General features: G+C 42.2%; 1 protein-coding gene across 2 annotated transcripts in view; it reads left to right on the forward strand.

Moving 5' to 3' along the window:
• The first annotated feature begins 202 nt into the window (after window positions 1-202).
• Window positions 203-17,691, forward strand: part of NCOA6 (nuclear receptor coactivator 6) — a 72,557-nt gene continuing 55,068 nt past the window's right edge. For both annotated transcript variants that reach the window (XM_084646078.1, XM_084646079.1), the window contains exons 1-2: window positions 203-323; window positions 9,360-9,477. The gene's annotated coding sequence lies outside the window, so the exon portion shown is untranslated. The remainder of the gene's footprint in view (window positions 324-9,359; window positions 9,478-17,691) is intronic.

Here is a 17,691-nt window from a genome sequence, read left to right on the forward strand (position 1 = left end):
AGCGGGGGAGGGGGTCAGGCTGTGTGTTTTGGGGGTGACTGGGCGGGGGGGGTCAGACGCTCCCCGACTCTCCGGCCCCGGCGCGCGCAGAGCCAGGGCCGGCGACAGGCGCGCTCCTCGCGGCCGCGACGCGCGCGCTGGCCAGTCTCCCGGCGCGCTCCCGCTCGGTCACGTGGCCTGGAGGAGGCGGAGCTGCGGCCGGGCTGCCGTGGGTGTCCTGGGCGCTTGGCAGCTAGCGGGCCGACCCCCCCCCGCGGTGCGACGGGCCCAAGGCCGGGTCCTCCGTCCGCTGCCCGCCGCGGACACGGCGGAGGCTCCCCCAGGTGAGGGCGGGGCCGGGCCGCGGGATCGCGGGGAGTAGGCCTGACAGGGCCGGGGGGCGGAGGCGGGGCCGGGAGTGTCAGCGGGAGTGGGCCCGGCCCGAGGAGGGCAGAGGCCGGGCACGGAGCGGGGCTGCGCCCGGAGAGCGGGCTGGCTCGGGGGTGCCCCGGGCCGGGGAAGGGGGGAGCGTGGGGCTGGGGGAGGGGGCCGAGGCCTGGCCCCGCGCGTGGGGGCTGGCCCCGCTCTTGCTGCCCGGGCCCGGCTCCTGCGGGTAGCGGGGCTGGGCTCTCGCTTGGGTTTCACTCCTTGCGGGGTGCCCCTTAGGTGGGCTAAAGGCGGGGATTTGTAAAGGACCCTAAGGGCGTGGGGCGCCCTTCTCCTGTTGAATTTCAGTGTGGCTTGGGTGCCGAACTCCCGTAGGGTCCTGTGAAAGTCCCAGCGTGTATAGAAACTGCAGGTCTGAGATGGGGCTGCCCCCCTGCTCGGTGCCCCAGCAGTGTCCACACCTGCGCTGTCGTGGTGCTCCTGGATCCCTGAACAAAGCTGGCTCAGTTATTCACAGTCAGCAGCTTGACCCGGTCTGAGCCAGAGCCACCTGGGAGATGAGGACTTGTGTCAGTTTCCTAGCATTCTCCCTAGGGGGTTAACACAGCACTGTAGCTTTGCAGCAAACTTAGTATGCTTTGTTTGTGAATCGGTACATGTCTTGTCAGTCTGTCTACTGGCTTTCTTACATCTGCAGTTTGCAGTTATGGACACCTTAAACTGGATCCAGCACAGTTTAGTAGGAGGGTGTTGAATGTTGAACTGGCTAGACCATTCATGTTCATGTCATCACTTAAACTTCAAAGAACATAGCATTGCTGGGCTGGTACAGGTTGTTCAACCCTCAGATCCAGTATCCTGCCTTTACTTGTGTCAGTGACACTGTTGCATATGGGGATTGGTGGATCCTGTAACTTTTCTTTCTTGATCCATTATCCTTCCTATTTCTAGTTTCTGAACAAATGCAGGCAATATTTCATGCATTTATTTTAATCCTCCTTCACCCCTTTTAAAAATAAATTAATAGAGCAACTTTCTGTCCTCTTGTTGTAAGGTCTGCATTATTTTTAGAACGTTAACTGCCTTAAGTGACCTGGTCATAGAAAATGGTGGGTTCTGGGTTTCTCTGATTTCATAAGGGTGTCCTGCTTGGGCAGTTGTGCTCCCTATTCTGGTTATGACAAGTTCAATTTTAGTCCTGTGAGCCTTGTCTGGATTTTAAAGTTGCATATTGCACATCTTAATTAAGATGCAAATACTTAGCATAACTTAAAGTTTAAAGGGAAAATATCTCAGATACAGTCTTTTCTATAATGGTGAAGTTGTTATCATAATGATATTAAACCCTCATGAGCATTTTTCATTGTAGCTTTACAAAGGTAATATTAAGGTATCCAGGACCTAAGCATCATTCTTCATCCTTCACAGATGGGGAAATTGGGCCACAAAGAGTGAAATGATCAAAAGTGGCCTCTAATTATGGAAACAGCAACTTCTGCGTGCTCAGCTTTTAGACACGTATGGTCTATTTTTTTGGTTTTGTTTTCCAGAGGTGGTGAGTACTTTGAGCTCCCATAGACTTCATGTGGAGTGTTGTGTGTCAACACCTCAGGAACATAGTCGATGTTCAAGTCAGGCACCCAAAATTCGTGGTTGCTTTTGATCATTTTGGGCTCATTGCCTACAGTTACACAGCAAGTTCACAGCAGAGCTGGGAATTAGAACATGAATCTCATGACTCCTTATGTTACTATCCTATCCATTGAACTGTATTGCTTCCTTTTAACATTAATGTAGAATGTCCTGGCTTTACCATGACATTTTTGCGTGGTAGTTCTGTGATCCTAACTTTTGCTACTAAGGTCATATTTCATGGTTTCTGCACCGTACTCTGGCTTCTGCTCACAGTCCTCCTATTCTCTTGGGACTTATAAAAGTGTCCCTCAGCAGGCTTAAAACTTACCCTAGAGAGAGACCTGCAGTTGCTACTTCTGGGGGCAGTAATGCTCTGACAAACTTGCCCCTGGGTAGAACTTACAGGAGAGGAACTGTCTGTGGTGGCCTTGCTGCTTATGTGGTAATCTTACATTAATAACAGTGGCAGATCTGAGGGGTATAGTTATTTACTCCCTTAAAAACAAAAATCAAAACACGTTGGAAAGCCAGGCATTTCTAAACTAAGATTAAACGTTCAATGGCCTAACACTTAAAAATGTGGAACTGCACAGTTACATTTCAACAAACAACCTCAATGCTGCCCTGGACACTGTCCATGCAAGGTAAGTAAAAGTCTGAGTAAGACACTGAGTTGACACCACTAAACCCTGTATACCTTGAGTATGAATGTTTAAACATATTAAAACCAGTATGTTTTGTCAGTTAATCTATAATATCTAAAAAGTCTATAATATTAGATGTCTTGTACTAGATCCACTGCATTTTAGGTAATGGTTTGAATCATAGTTGAGTTGTGTAGGTGTACTGGGTTTGTGATGTATGCAGCGGCAGGGAACCGCACTGTTGAGGATGCCAAAGGGTTAATATGACTGGAAGATTCTGATATCACTTGGTTGTATTTGGGAAAGAGGGGTTGCACAGGTTGTTGGTGTGTATTTGAAGTACAGTAGGTAAGATGCTTTTGTTTCTGTCCTACGCAAGAGAGACTACATTATTTAGAAGCTAATTTGTAGTTATATAGGTTGTTCCCGTGGTGAATTTGTATACATGCTAATATGTAGAACATTGGACAGTATAATACTCAACGCTGAAAATGAGTCTCTCACCCCATTATACTGTGTGCAGGCATAAGGTCGTTTAATAACTTTTGGGAACATTGGGGGAAGACTGGCTTGAAACATGCTAGATCTGGTAAGCCTGAGGCCAATACAAAAGATGTCAATTAATGTGCATCATTGAGGTCCAGGGGGGCAGCACCCTGCTGAGAAACCATGCCTCCCACCTCCAGCTGCTGTCTAGATAGTAGAAGTGGCCAAGCATATACATTTTTCATCTCTGCTTCGGAGGGCACTGACTTCTCCTTCCAAGTAGTAACCTTGCCACCCCTTTTCAGCTCTGTGATTGTCTAGAGTAGCAGTGCTTCTTGCAGAAGGTGTGTTTTGGGCAGTGCTCCTTGGTGCATGCTAGTTTATAATTGCTTTTTTAGGTCTAATCCAAGGTGGCGTGTTAAATTCATGAAGCTCTAACTATTTTGGATTCTATCTTTTAAAATCAGTCTCTCTCCTTGTGTGATACTGCTGGAGTTGAGAGATCAGACAAGATTCTGATTTAACAGGAGGGCTGGTGGCAGGGTTTTTAAGGTGAGATCCTTGATTCTTGAATCCCTTCCAACCCACTAGTCCACCAGAGTTCAATATTTTTTTTTATCCTTTCAGTGCGGATGTTATTATTAGTGTTGGGTTTTTTGCAGGCCCCCCATCCTTTGCTCTGGAAACCCATACAATTAAAATGGACAGTATCCTACCTTAATCCAAAATAACAAAAACATGCTCATTCCATCATAGCTAAATTGCTAACTTCCTGGTTGCACTAGCAGTAAATACATTTACTACTACTACAACAAAAATAAAGAAAGAAAAATAGTGGAACATTGCAGTGTAACTGGAAGGTTAATGCATCTGAATGGACTTGGAGGAAGTTTGAGAATGGAGGGGAATGCATGGATAATGCCCTGGTAATAGCTGTCTCCTTTTTTATCATGAGGGAGCTCCAGATTAAGTGCCTCAGTTTACTTTTATTGATGCAGTATGACACAGAAAGGAGGGCAGTCTCTTATATAACCAGGTGACAACTTGTTTAGCGTTTAAAAAGTTAAAACTAACACCTGTTAGTATAATGTGCTTATTTTGGATTGAGAGTGCCCTATTTTGATTTTGTTCAATTTGTGTGCATGTGTGGGAGGGGTACAGATATTTTTCACTCTGACTACTAAGTGCTGTGTAACTGCAAGCCTTGGATATGCAATTTTAGATAAGTGTAAATAAAATAATTTTGAAAAATAAACCCAACATTGTGCTGGGCCCTCTGTGGGACTGTACCTTTTGTATCGCACTAATAGGCATCTGAAAAATTTTAAGTCTCCTTGCACTTCACCGCCTCTCCCTTTTCAGTCCTCTCAAACTTGCTTCTGGTTGTTGGGAAGAGAGAGAGAGAGAATTCTAACTCTTTTCCCTCCACTCTGGAGCTTCTTGACAGTTGTGCATTTGGAGCTTTCTGCTATGATGCTCCTTGCCTAGTCTCTTGGCTGCAGCATAGGAAAATCTCTTACTCCCTCTTTCTCTCTCTCTGTTTCTTTTGGTCCTCTCATGTGAACAGCTTCAGTGTTTGCCTCTCCTATGGGTCATAGGTTTCCTAGACAGTAGCAAAATGAAATTGACATGATTCTTCTCAGCTTCACTGCTGATCACAGCTTTCTTAAAACAGTCTTGCTAATTTCACTCTTCCTCTGTCTGACAAAGCTGAAGCAGTAGAAGACACTAGTGTTGTTTGCAGAATCAGGAACACATCAGTATGTGGGCTCAGGTACAAAAAGACCTTAACTTTGAAGCTTAAAAATACATGTATTTAAAAATGAACGCTAACATTGTGCAAAAATTGACATGCCTTCTTACTTGTCAGGGAAAATTCTCTTAGTTGCTGCTGGCAATTGGATTTGTCAGTCTCATGCAGAAGCTTTGATGTTCAAATTGTTCGTAGTATCTTAGTGCTGTATTTTTGTACATTAAAACATGGACTATTTTAGAATTTCTGGACTTTTGCAGACTTGTTCATAGAATACTTTCACAGTGGGGACAGCAGAATAAATCAGATTTGGAGTTTTCAGCCAAGCTGTCCTTAATAGTTGGCAAAAAAGCTTGCAGTTAAAACCTTTTTATTTCAAAACATGAATTCCTGGTCTGATTACACCCAAATTTTATAAATACTACCAAGACTTTTCTGGCAGAAGTAATTATGAGAACCTTGAGCCAAATCTGTTTAGTTGTGGGTAAAGTGACCTTTCAGTAGAAAGTCCATAGTCAATGTTGTGACAAGCTATCTCTCCATAATTAAAAATTAGTTCCTTAGCTGCACTTGGAAAATCAAACTAAAGCACAGTTTATTTTCAGAAAAATACATGTAATTTTAATTAACTGATTATTTCACTGTGTATGTTTAATGACTGTTTGAGTGTGCCTGTGTATCTTAATGAAATGCTGCATTACTATAAAACCCTGGCTTTCTTATGGAACAGAAAATTGTATTTGTATGGTTTCCAAATGGAAATGTTCTCTTTCACATGACGCTAACAATTTGGCTAATTGTAATTCACAATTCGGGTATTCAGTTTTACAGGATGCCAGTTCCAAGAACAATGGTGACACTTTAAATTAATTTGTGATAAATGGGCAGGGTTGGGCAGGGTAGGGTAGGTGGGAAATCTCCCTTTATTTGGACCTAACCTGTGAAAATATTAGTCTTTTTAGGTAAGTGACTAGTTGCAATTGGAATTTGTTTCCAAAGTTACGTCCTCTCTTCCTTATTCTTTGGTCACGCCTGGAGAGTTGATCAGTTGGCTTTATGTACAATAAAAGTTACAATGTCTCAGGTGATGGAACTATGTCAAGGGACATCATCTAGAATCACTCTTTTCAGTGAATTTCAAAGAAGATTATGGAATTTTAAAACATAATACAATTCCACTAAAGCATATCAATGTGCCTCACACCCAAGATCACCTACATCCTAACAAATTGCATCTTCACACATTGTGGAAATATGGAAGAAAGATTATTATTATTATTATTTTTTTTTTGCAAAATTTTATTGTTTCAGGATTATGGGAAAAAGAAAAGGAGTACTTGTGGCGCCTTAGAGACTAACCAATTTATTTGAGCATAAGCTTTCGTGAGTTGTGAGCTGTAGCTCACGAAAGCTTATGCTCAGATAAATTGGTTAGTCTCTAAGGTGCCACAAGTACTCCTTTTCTTTTTGCAAATACAGACTAACACGGCTGTTACTCTGAAACCAGGATTATGGGAAGAGCTGTTGGCTGAATAATATAAACAGTCAACAGTTCTCGAACCTGTTTAATATTTATTGCTACAAACTCTAATTTAAACATTATGATAATCTTAATTGTAGCCATTAACTTCTGGATGGTTGCCAAGAACTTATCTTTTCCTAATATTTTAAGTTAAGTTTAGCCATGGTGGCTTATACCATTAATGCTAGGCATAAAGGGGAAGTGTAAAACATCCACTGTGGGAACTTCATAACAATTCACCTCAGCCTCTGCAGTTCACATAGCAAATTCCTGGCAAGTGATCAGTTACATCCTAATATTGATGTGTGTTTAAAATAAAGTATTAAACATCAACTGCACTTCTCTCAACTGTATCATAATTGTACCTAAGATCTTTAAGATTATTTCACTGTCTCACAATGTCTCTGGCCATCCCTCTTACTACATTATTTGGAGAGAGAGACCAGTCTTTATGCACGTGACCTTCTACCTAAACTGTTACTTAATCCTGGCACTGTGTCATCTTAGGTGGAGACCCTGTAGATTTTTGCCACTTCAAGACTCAATTTGTGTTTAACATTACATCTAGGGCTGTCAAACAATTAAAAAAATTAATTGTGATTAATTTCACAATAAAAAAAAATAATCGTGGTTAATTGCAGGATTAATTGCACTGTTAAACAATAATAGAATGTCATTTATTTAAATATTTTTGGATGTTTTCTACATTTTCAATTATATTGATTTAAATTACAACACAGAATACAAAGTATACAGCGCTCACTTTATATTTATTTCTGATTACAAATATTTGCACTGTAAAAAACAAAAATAGTATTTTTCAATTCACCTAAATACTGTAGTGCAATCTATTTATCATGAAAGTTGAACTTACAAATGTAGAATTATGTACAAAAAATTACTATATTCAAAAATAAAACAATGCAAAACTTTAGAGCCTACAAGTCACTCAGTCCTATTTCTTGTTCAGCCAATCGCTCAGACAAACAAGTTTGTTTACATTTGCAGGAGACGATGTTATTGCCTGCTTCTTGTTCACAATGTCACCTAAAAGTGAGAAGAGGCATTCGCATGGCCCTGCTGTAGCCATCGTCGCAAGATATTTACATGCCAGATGCGCTAAAGATTCATATGTTCCTTCATGTTTCAACCACCATCCCAGAGGACATGCGTCCATGCGGATGACAGGTTCTGCTCAATAACAATCCAAAGCAGTGCAGACCGATGCATGTTCATTTTCATCATCTGAGTCAGATGCCACAAGCAGAAGGTTGATTTTCGTTTTTGGTGGTTTGGGTTTTGTAGTTTCCGCATTGGTGTGTTGCTCTTTTAAGACTTCTGAAAACAGGCTGCGCACCTCCTCCCTCAAATTTTGGAAGGCACTTCATATTCTTAAACCTTGGGTCGAGTGCTGTACCTATCTTTAGAAATCTCACATTGGTGCCTTCTTTGCGTTTTGTCAAATCTGCAGCGAAAGTGTTCTTAAAGCGAACAACATCTAGTGAGTCATCATCCGAGACTACTATAACATAAAATCAATGGCAGAATGCAGGTAAAACACAGCCAGAGACCTATAATTCTCCCCCAAGGAGTTCAGTCACAAATGTAATTAACGCATTATTTTTTTAACTAGCGTCATCAGCATGGAAGCATATCCTCTGGAATGGTGGCTGAAGCATGAAGGGACATATGAACGTTTAGCATATCTGGCACGTAAATACCTTGCAATGCTGGCTACAAAAGTCCCATATGAATGCCTGTTCTCACTTTCTGGTGACACTGTAAATAAGAAGCGGGCAGCATTATTTCCCATAAATGTAAACAAACTTGTTTGTCTGAGCAATTGGCTGAACAAGGAGTAGGACTGAGTGGACTTGTAGGCTCTGAAGTTTTGCATTGTTTTGTTTTTGACTGTAGTTATGTAACACAAAAAAATTGACATATGAAAGTTCAAGTTTCATGATAAAGAGGTTGCACTACAGTACTTGTATGAGGTGAATTGAAAAATACCGTTTCTTTTGTTATTTTACAGTGTAAATATTTGTAATAAAAATAATATATTGAGCAGTGTACACTTTGCATTCTGTGTTGTAACTGAAATCAATATAATTGAAAATATATATGTTAAAAATTCCAAAATATTTAATAAATGTAAATTGTTATTCTATTGTTTAACAGTGTGATTGAAACTGCGATTAATTATGATTAATTTTTTTTAGTTAATCACTTGAGTTAACTGCAATTAATCAACAGCCCTAATACCTCACCTCCCAGGCCAAGATGGTAACTTCTTCTGCAGTGTTTTTTGACTCGTGTTTCTAAGTATGCAGGGCTTGAAAAATTTACTAAACATCTACCCAGAGGGAGAGCTCAAAGATACATGTGAAAGATAGGGAGGGAGACCAGAGCTCCACTAACTAGTTCCAAGGGCAGTGTTCTAGTGAGGTTCCTATCTCCCTGCTGCCAGCTGCTGGGAAGGAGACAGTGTTGGCTTTCTGCTTTGGTGGTAGCCCTGGATCCTGTTTTTTATTGGTGTCTGGCTAGTAGATGTCATATAAACTTGAAGCTCTCCACCTTTCTGAGCTTTCAGTCTCTTCTTAACTCTTTCTCAGTTTCTGTTTTTGAGGTCATCCTTCCTAGTGAGCAACTCCAGAGGAACAGTAGAGGCAGGCACAGAATTTTCCTAGAGAATATCCTGAAATTGTCACAATTACTGAGTTTCAATTTTTATGAATTATACCATTTATATTCTAATATCAGCACAATAATTATGTTCCTACCATCTACAAAATATTTTGTATTATAAATACAAGTGGTAAGCAGTTTTGGTTTTTGCAGTAAAATATTTCAGTGTTTTATTATTTTAAAAAAGTTTTTTCACTAAAAACACTGGCTATTTTGGAATAGATTTGTATCATATAGACTACTTCTTTTGTTTTGTGTTTTCTTTCAGGGTTTTCGCTTGAGCACTGCTGGAGGATACTATTGTTTAAAAATACTTAGTAGTCTGGGGTTAACAAAGAGCTGCATAAATGGCATAAATTAAGGAAGTCTCTGGGGGGATCATCTTGGTAAGTAAAAGCGTATGTGTGGCTTTTTGAGGTCTTCTGTTTTCCATTCTTAAAAAAAAACAAAAAACCTTTTTTCAACTCGATGGTCCTTGGTCACAGTGACTTCATTTTTGAAGTGGAGGTCAGGAATCTGTTCTCTCTGGAGCTGGTTTTTCAGTCTGCCACATGGGGTTACAAGTGATCAACATGAAGTATACGCAAAAAGAAAAGGAGTACTTGTGGCAGCTTAGAGACTAACCAATTTATTTGAGCATGAGCTTTCGTGAGCTACAGCTCACTTCATCGGATGCATACCGTGGAAACTGCAACCGTTGCATCCAATGAAGTGAGCTGTAGCTCACGAAAGCTTATGTTCAAATAAATTGGTTAGTCTCTAAGGTGCCACAAGTACTCCTTTTCTTTTTGCGAATACAGACTAACACGGCTGTTACTCTGAAACATGAAGTATGTACCTGTACACCCTCCTTTCAGTGAGAGGGACTGTGCTGCTTGCATGATGTTCCCAGTCCCTATTGCCATGGGGAGCAAAGGTTAGAGCTCAGTAAGTGACAGTTTGTATACATTTCTGAAACGAAACACTCGTTAACATTTTTTCCTAAAGTGAAATCTAGTATATACTTGAGTTTTTCTTTTCAGAAATTTTTATGCATTATAACATTGGTTCCTCTTTGCCTCTGCTTTTTGTGCATGCAGTATTAATACAGAGCAGACTGCAGTTTACTTCTTTAAAGTTTTTACAGGATTTGTGCCAAAAGTGATGCAATATGGCGAAAGTTTTAATAGATTAGGTGTGTTATAACTGTGGTGCTCTTAGATGCCTGGAATAAAGCCATACAATGTGGTCATGGACAGTCAGTTGTCTAAGTGTGGTGGTGGTGTTGTGTTTTGTAGACTTGATTAGGTAGTGAGGGTGGGGCTCAGGAAGGAACTTGGGCATTACAACACTGAGTATCACAGCAGGCAACTTTTACAACCTTTAGGTGTCTAGAGTATCACAGGAATAACAGTGCAATCCACAAACTCTGAGTTAGGCACCCTATGCAGTGAAAGAGGAGAGAGAGACATTTTAGAATGCAATCCAAAAAGGTCAGTATACAGGGTGGTGAGCTGCCTAAGCTAGCCAGTGGGAGGTACTGACAGTGGGGTGTGTGCTAACCCCCCTCCCTCTCTCAGAGATAGGCAACTCTCTGCTGTCCGGCTTCCATGCTTATCTCTCTTTAGCAATCCACAAGTGGGAACCCCTCTCCTAGAATCAGGCAGCTTAGGGGCCTAAGTAGTTTCTTAGCAGGAGTGAGTTAGGCGCCTGCCTCAATCCACAGAAAACCTCCAGAAGAGGAGGAGGTTGTGGTACCCACTTTCTAACTTTTTAGGCCAGTGGCTAGAGCACCCACCTGGGATATCTGAGACCCAGGATCAAGTCTCTCCTCCCTGCTGGGGGAGAAAATTGAACAGGGGTCTCCTACCCCTCAGGAGAGTGCTCTAACCACTGAGCTGTGAGATATTCTGATGAGGGGCTCCCTCAGTCTCTCCTGTTGGAGCTGTTCCACTGTGGATAAATAATGAAAGAGTGATTGGAGAACAAGGAGTGGACCCTGCGTCTCCTATCTCCCATGTGGGTGCCCTAATCACTGGACTGCAGCCTCTGGTCCAGTAACTGTTTACACATGTATCCTCAGTGGAACAGTCATTTTCTTTCTCTTTCTAACAAGACTGTGTTAATGCAAACCAGGTAGTTAATGCAAACCTTTTAGTTTGTGTGAGCAGTGTCCACATGTGGCAGTTAGTGCACAACCCGTTGGTGCCCTCTGCAAATCACACCCCATAGTCCGCACTATGGTACAGTGTAGATGTAGTCTTAGATTATAACCCAAATGTAAAGAAAAGCTCAAAACGCCTATTCAGCATGATTTTTCCTTTTCAAGTGAAACAATGCCTGTGATCCTTTCAGATTTAGGAAACTATATTATATTAGCACCTGTGAGGTGTTGTCTGCCGTGCTTCTAATTTTAACTAGGGCTTTCGATTAATTGCAGTTAACTCCTGCGATTAACTAAAAAAAATTAATTGCGATTAATTGTAGTTTTAATCACACTGTTAAAGGATAGTATACCAAATGAAATGTATTAGATATTTTGGATGTATTTCTACATTTTCAAATATATTGATTTCAGTTACAACACAGAATACAAAGTGTACACTGCTCACTCTATTATTTTTTATTATAAATATTTGCACTGTAAAATGATAAACAAAAGAAACAGTATATTTCAATTCACCTCATACAAGTACTGTAGTGCAACCTCTTTATCATGAAAGTTGAACTTACAAATGTCAATTTTTGTGTTACATAACTAAGGTCAAAACCAAAACAATGCAAAACTTTGGAGCCTACAAGTCCACTCAGTCCTACTCCTTGTTCAGCCAATGGCTCAGACAGACAAGTTTGTTTACATTTATGGGAGATAATGCTGCCCACTTCTTATTTACAGTTTCACCAGAAAGTGAGAACAGGCATTCATATGGGACTTTTGTAGCCAGCATTGCAAGGTATTTACGTGCCAGATATGCTAAACGTTCATATGTCCCTTCATACTTCAGCCACCATTCCAGAGGATATGCTTCCATGCTGATGACATTCAAATGTGTTAATTACTTTTGTGACTGAACTCCTTGGGGGAGAATTATAGGTCTCTGGCTGTGTTTTACCTGCATTCTGCCATTGATTTTATGTTATAGTAGTCTCGGATGATGACTCACTAGATGTTGTTCGCTTTAAGAACACTTTCGCTGCAGATTTGACAAAACGCAAAGAAGGCACCAATGTGAGATTTCTAAAGATAGGTACAGCACTCGACCCAAGGTTTAAGAATATGAAGTGCCTTCCAAAATTTGAGGGAGGAGGTGCGCAGCCTGTTTTCAGAAGTCTTAAAAGAGCAACACTCCAATGCGGAAACTACAAAACCCAAACCACCAAAAACGAAAATCAACCTTCTGCTTGTGGCATCTGACTCAGATGATGAAAATGAACATGCATCGGTCTGCACTGCTTTGGATTGTTATCAAGCAGAACCTGTCATCCGCATGGACGCATGTTCTCTGGGATGGTGGTTGAAACATGAAGGAACATATGAATCTTTAGCGCATCTGGCATGTAAATATCTTGCGACGATGGCTACAGCAGGGCCATGCGAATGCCTCTTCTCACTTTTAGGTGACATTGTGAACAAGAAGCAGGCAATAACATCATCTCCTGCAAATGTAAACAAACTTGTTTGTCTGAGCGATTGGCTGAACAAGAAATAGGACTGAGTGACTTGTAGGCTCTAAAGTTTTGCATTGTTTTATTTTTGAATATAGTAATTTTTTGTACATAATTCTACATTTGTAAGTTCAACTTTCATGATAAATTGCACTACAGTACTTAGGTGAATTGAAAAATACTATTTTTGTTTTTTACAGTGCAAATATTTGTAATCAGAAATAAATATAAAGTGAGCGCTGTATACTTTGTATTCTGTGTTGTAATTTAAATCAACATAATTGAAAATGTAGAAAACATCCAAAAATATTTAAATAAATGACATTCTATTAATGTTTAACAGTGCATTTAATCTTTTTAATCACACAGTTAATTGTGATTAATTTTTTTAATCGCTTGGCATCCCTAATTTTCACAAATCCTGTCAAATCTGGGTATGTTAAGATCAGGATGATGTATTGCAATTTGAGCTGCAGCATTCTTCTGAAGATTCTAATATCACAATTTAAAAGGGCCATGGGTTTGTTTGACCCACAGTCTGTGAAGGATTGCTGCTTCAGATATAATGGGAGAGACTGAAAGAGAAATCACAGGATTAAACAGCTATTTAGAATGGAATGAGTTCTGTATGTTGTGGAACATTGATTGAACTCCACCACACTTTGCTTGCTGCATCATTGTAATTACCTCCAACGCCTCTTCCTGTTTGCCTATTGAAAGAGATTTGCAAAGAAGGAATATTGGGTTTTGCCTTTATTTTATTTATTTAATTCTTCATGAGTACTAAGAAGGCCTGAAAGTTGTTTTGGGGAGGAAAAAAAAAAAAGCTTTAGAAATACATGCAATATCGTGTCTGACCAATAATAAATGGTAAATTTTCAGAATGGAGAGGGGTAACCAGTGGTGAGCTGGAGCCGGTTCGCGCGAACCAGTGGTTAAATTTTGAAGCAGTTTTGGAACTGGTTGTTAACCTGCTTCTCTGCAGGGGCCGCTGAGGCTTTGATGGGCTCTGGCTGGGAAGTGATGTAATTCCTCCTCCGGCTGCCAGGGGTGCTGGCATGTGGGCTGCCGCCTGGCCCTGGGCACGAGCCCTGTTGCTGCTGCTGCTCCCCTGGCCCTGGGGCTCCTGCTGCTGCCTGGTGGGTCCCCGGCTGCTCTGCTGGGCCTGGGCTGTGTCCTGCTGCTCTCTCTGTGAGTACCCACCACTCTGCCCGCAGCCAGTCCCTGCCTCCAGCCACCCCCGAACCCCTTGCCCTGTCTCCAGGCACCCCCTGCCTGCAGCCAGCCCCTGTCTCCAGCCGCCCCTGCCCACAGCCTGCCCCTGTCTCCAGCCACCCCTGCAGCCCCTGCCCGCAGCCAGCCCCACACCCTCCTGTCTCCAGCCAGCTCTACACCCCCTGCCCTGCCCGCAGCCAGCCCTGCATCCCCTGCCTCCAGCTAACTCTGCATCCCCTTTCCTGCCCACAGCCAGCCCTGCCCCACACCCCTGTCTGCAGCTGGCCCCATGTCCACTGGTGCCCTGCAGTTCCCAGGACAGTAACCCTGCACACCTGCTTCAATGAGGGGGGCAGGGAGCAGCTGGGACCCACACATGTGCATATCCTAGGGTGACCAGACAGCAGGAGATGAAGTTATTGCCTGCTTCTTGTTCACAATGTCACCTAAAAGTGAGAAGAGGCATTCGCATGGCCCTGCTGTAGCCGTTGTCGCAAGATATTTACCAGTGAAAAATCAGGACAGAGGGTGGGGGGGGGTAATAGGAGCCTATATAAGAAAAAGACCCCAAAATCGGGATTGTCCCTATAAAATCGGGACATCTGGTCACCCTAGCACACCCCCAGGGAGTGGCGGGGACCCACACATGTGAAACGGAGCTCATTTCTAGTTCAGGCCCATCTTTTTAAAAAAAGTACTTTAGGCAGGGTTAACATACATCCGTATTTTCCCGGACAAGTCAGGCTTTTTGGTTCTTAAATCGCTTAAATTTTTAAATTTTAAAAATTCCTCCTGGGAAAATATGGAAGTATGGTAACCCTATTGGTACAAAAAATACATACTGGGGCACATCCCTTAAATCAGAACTTTTTATTGGGAACCGGTTGTTAAGATTTTGGCAGCTCATCACTGGGGGTAACTAGTGGTGTTCCCCAAGGGTCAGTCCTAGGACCAATCCTATTCAACTTATCCATAAATGATCTGGAGAAAGGGGTAAACAGTGAGGTGGCAAAGTTTGCAGATGATACTAAACTGCTCAAGATAGCTAAGACCAAAGCAGATTGTGAAGAACTTCAAAAAGATCTCACAAAACTAAGTGATTGGGCAACAAAATGGCAAATGAATTTTAGTGTGAATAAATGTAAAGTAATGCACATTGGAAAAAATAACCCGAACTACACATACAATATGAGGGGCTAATTTGGCAACAACTAATCAGGAAACAGATCTTGGAGTCATCGTGGATACTTCTCTGAATACGTCCACGCAGTGTGCAGCGGCAGTCAAAAAAGCAAACAGGATTTTAGGAATCATTAAAAAAGGGATAGAGAATAAGGTGGAGAATATCTTATTGCCCTTATATAAATCCATGGTACGCCCACATCTTGAATATTGCTTACAGATGTGCTCTCCTCATCTCAAAAAAGATATACTGGCATAAGAAAAGGTTCAGAGAAGGGCAACTAAAATGATTAGGGGTTTGGAACGGGTTCTATATGAGGAGAGATTAAAGAGGCTCGGACTTTTCATCTTGGAAAAGAGGAGACTAAGGGGGGATATGATAGAGGTATATAAAATCATGCGTGGTGTGGAGAAAGTGAATAAGGAAAAGTTATTTACTTGTTCCCATTATATAAGAACAAAGGGCCACCAAATGAAATTAATGGGCAGCAGTTTTAAAACAAATAAAAGTTCTTCACACAGCGCACAGTCAACCTGTGGAACTCCTTATGTGAGGAGGTTGTGAAGGCTAGGACTATAACAGGGTTTAAAAGAGAACTAGATAAATTCATGGAGGTTAAGTCCATTAATGGCTATTAGCCAGGATGGGTAGGGAATGGTGTCCCTAGCCTCTGTTTGTCAGAGGGTGGAGATGGATGGCAGGAGAAAGATCACTTGATCATTACCTGTTAGGTTCACTCCATCTGGGGCACCTGGCATTGGCCACTGTCGGCAGACAGGATACTGGGCTGGATGGACCTTTGATCTGACCCAGTATGGCAGTTTTTATGTTCTTATTACTTTCCTGCTGAAGGTGCAGAGAAGGATAGTGGGGCTTTCTCAAGTCTTAATTTAAGGCAGGTGTATTGAATTCTAGAGATCTTTTCCCCCAGAAGTTTATTCAGGCATTTAGTCAGTTTAATAAGTGTAAACAAAACAAAAACCACAGTTTTAAACAGTAACTAAAAATCTCTTAATTGTTCCAGGTTTTGTTTCCTCACTCCTTTTAATATGTGCGTTGTCATGCTACTGGACCTTGGCATTTGATTGTCTCTAGTGTCTTCCAGGAGGAATATAAACAAGACCTGCATATGTGTGCATATTGTATCACACACACAACTATATTGAAATAACATTAAGGTTGCAAAGTTAAGAAATGGTAGGCCTATAGTTGCCTGTGCATTCTTAATTCAGTTCTCTTGTGAGTATGCATTATAATAAAGTCTTTAATTACATGATCGCATGCTATTTTGCGCAGGCCCCCTCCCTCATTCAGTACATAGGATGGGCCCGCCCTGGGGATGAATCAAGGTTCTATAGGGAAAGAGGATGTTGTCTTTAGGCCTCCTGCTTTGTTTGCTGCAGAAGCTGAAAGATGTGTAGCGAATTAAGTAGGGGACTGCAGGAAGCATAGGCGCTGACTTCTGCTCCTGCTGGCGGGTGCTCAACTCCCATCAGCCCCTGGCCCTGCGCCCACTCCACCCCATCCACGAGGCCCCGCCCCCTCCCACTTCTGCCCTGCCCCTAGTCCAACACCTTCCTCAAATCCCTGTCCTGGCCCCGCCTCTTTCCCCTCTCCTCCCCTGAGCACACCACGTTCCCGATCCTCCTCCTCCCTCCCAGCATGCCGCCAAACAGCTGTTTGGCAGCAGCTAGGCAGGAAGCACTGAGAGGTAGGCAGAGGAGTAGGGACGTGGTGCGGTCAGGGTGAGTGGGGGGAGCTTGGCTGCCAGTGGGTGCAGAATACCCACTAATTTTTCGCTGTGGGTGCTCCAGCCCTGGAGCACCCATGGAGTTGGTGCCTATGGCAGGAAGAGAAAGAATGGTCTCATGGTTCTGGCAGTTAAATGCTGCCTTAGAGAACTGGATTCTATTCCTGCCTCTACCAGAGTTCCTACGTAAGTCAGTTAAACCAGATTTTTCACAAGTGGGCACTGCATGTGTATTCCTCATTTTCTGAGTGCCTGACTTGCACACTCAGCTGCAACTGAAGTCAATGGAAGCTGTTCTTTGGCAATATATAATGCTGAGTATTCTGAAAAATCGGATCCTAATTGAGCGCTCAAAATTAGTTGACATTATGACATTAATCGCTCTGTGCCTCAGTTCCTTATCTGTAAAATGGTAATATGCTAACTCACTTCACGAGGGTGTTGTGAAAATAAATTCATTAGTGTTTGTGAAGCATTCTGATACTGTAGTGATGAGCACCATGGAAAAGCCCATGAGGAGATCATCATTCTGTTTTCAGAACAAGGTTTCACTGAACACCATCAATCCTGTGCCTTGAATGAGGCAGAGGTCCTATAGTAAAATTAGTATGCAATTATGTAATTAACGACTGTATCTTAATGTATCCACACACGGGGCGTGAACTAAGGTACAGTCTTAATTCTGGCATTCCTAACTTCTGAGTGCTGGACTTTACAGCCTTAATAGTTTGTTGGCATACTTTTTGGGTGTATTTTAAATATATACATAATATATATACAACAGAAGTCTAAGCTCATCTTATTTTT

Source organism: Lepidochelys olivacea (assembly GCF_965140295.1).
Source record: "Lepidochelys olivacea isolate rLepOli2 genome assembly, chromosome: 13".
NCBI lineage: Eukaryota > Metazoa > Chordata > Testudines > Cheloniidae > Lepidochelys > Lepidochelys olivacea.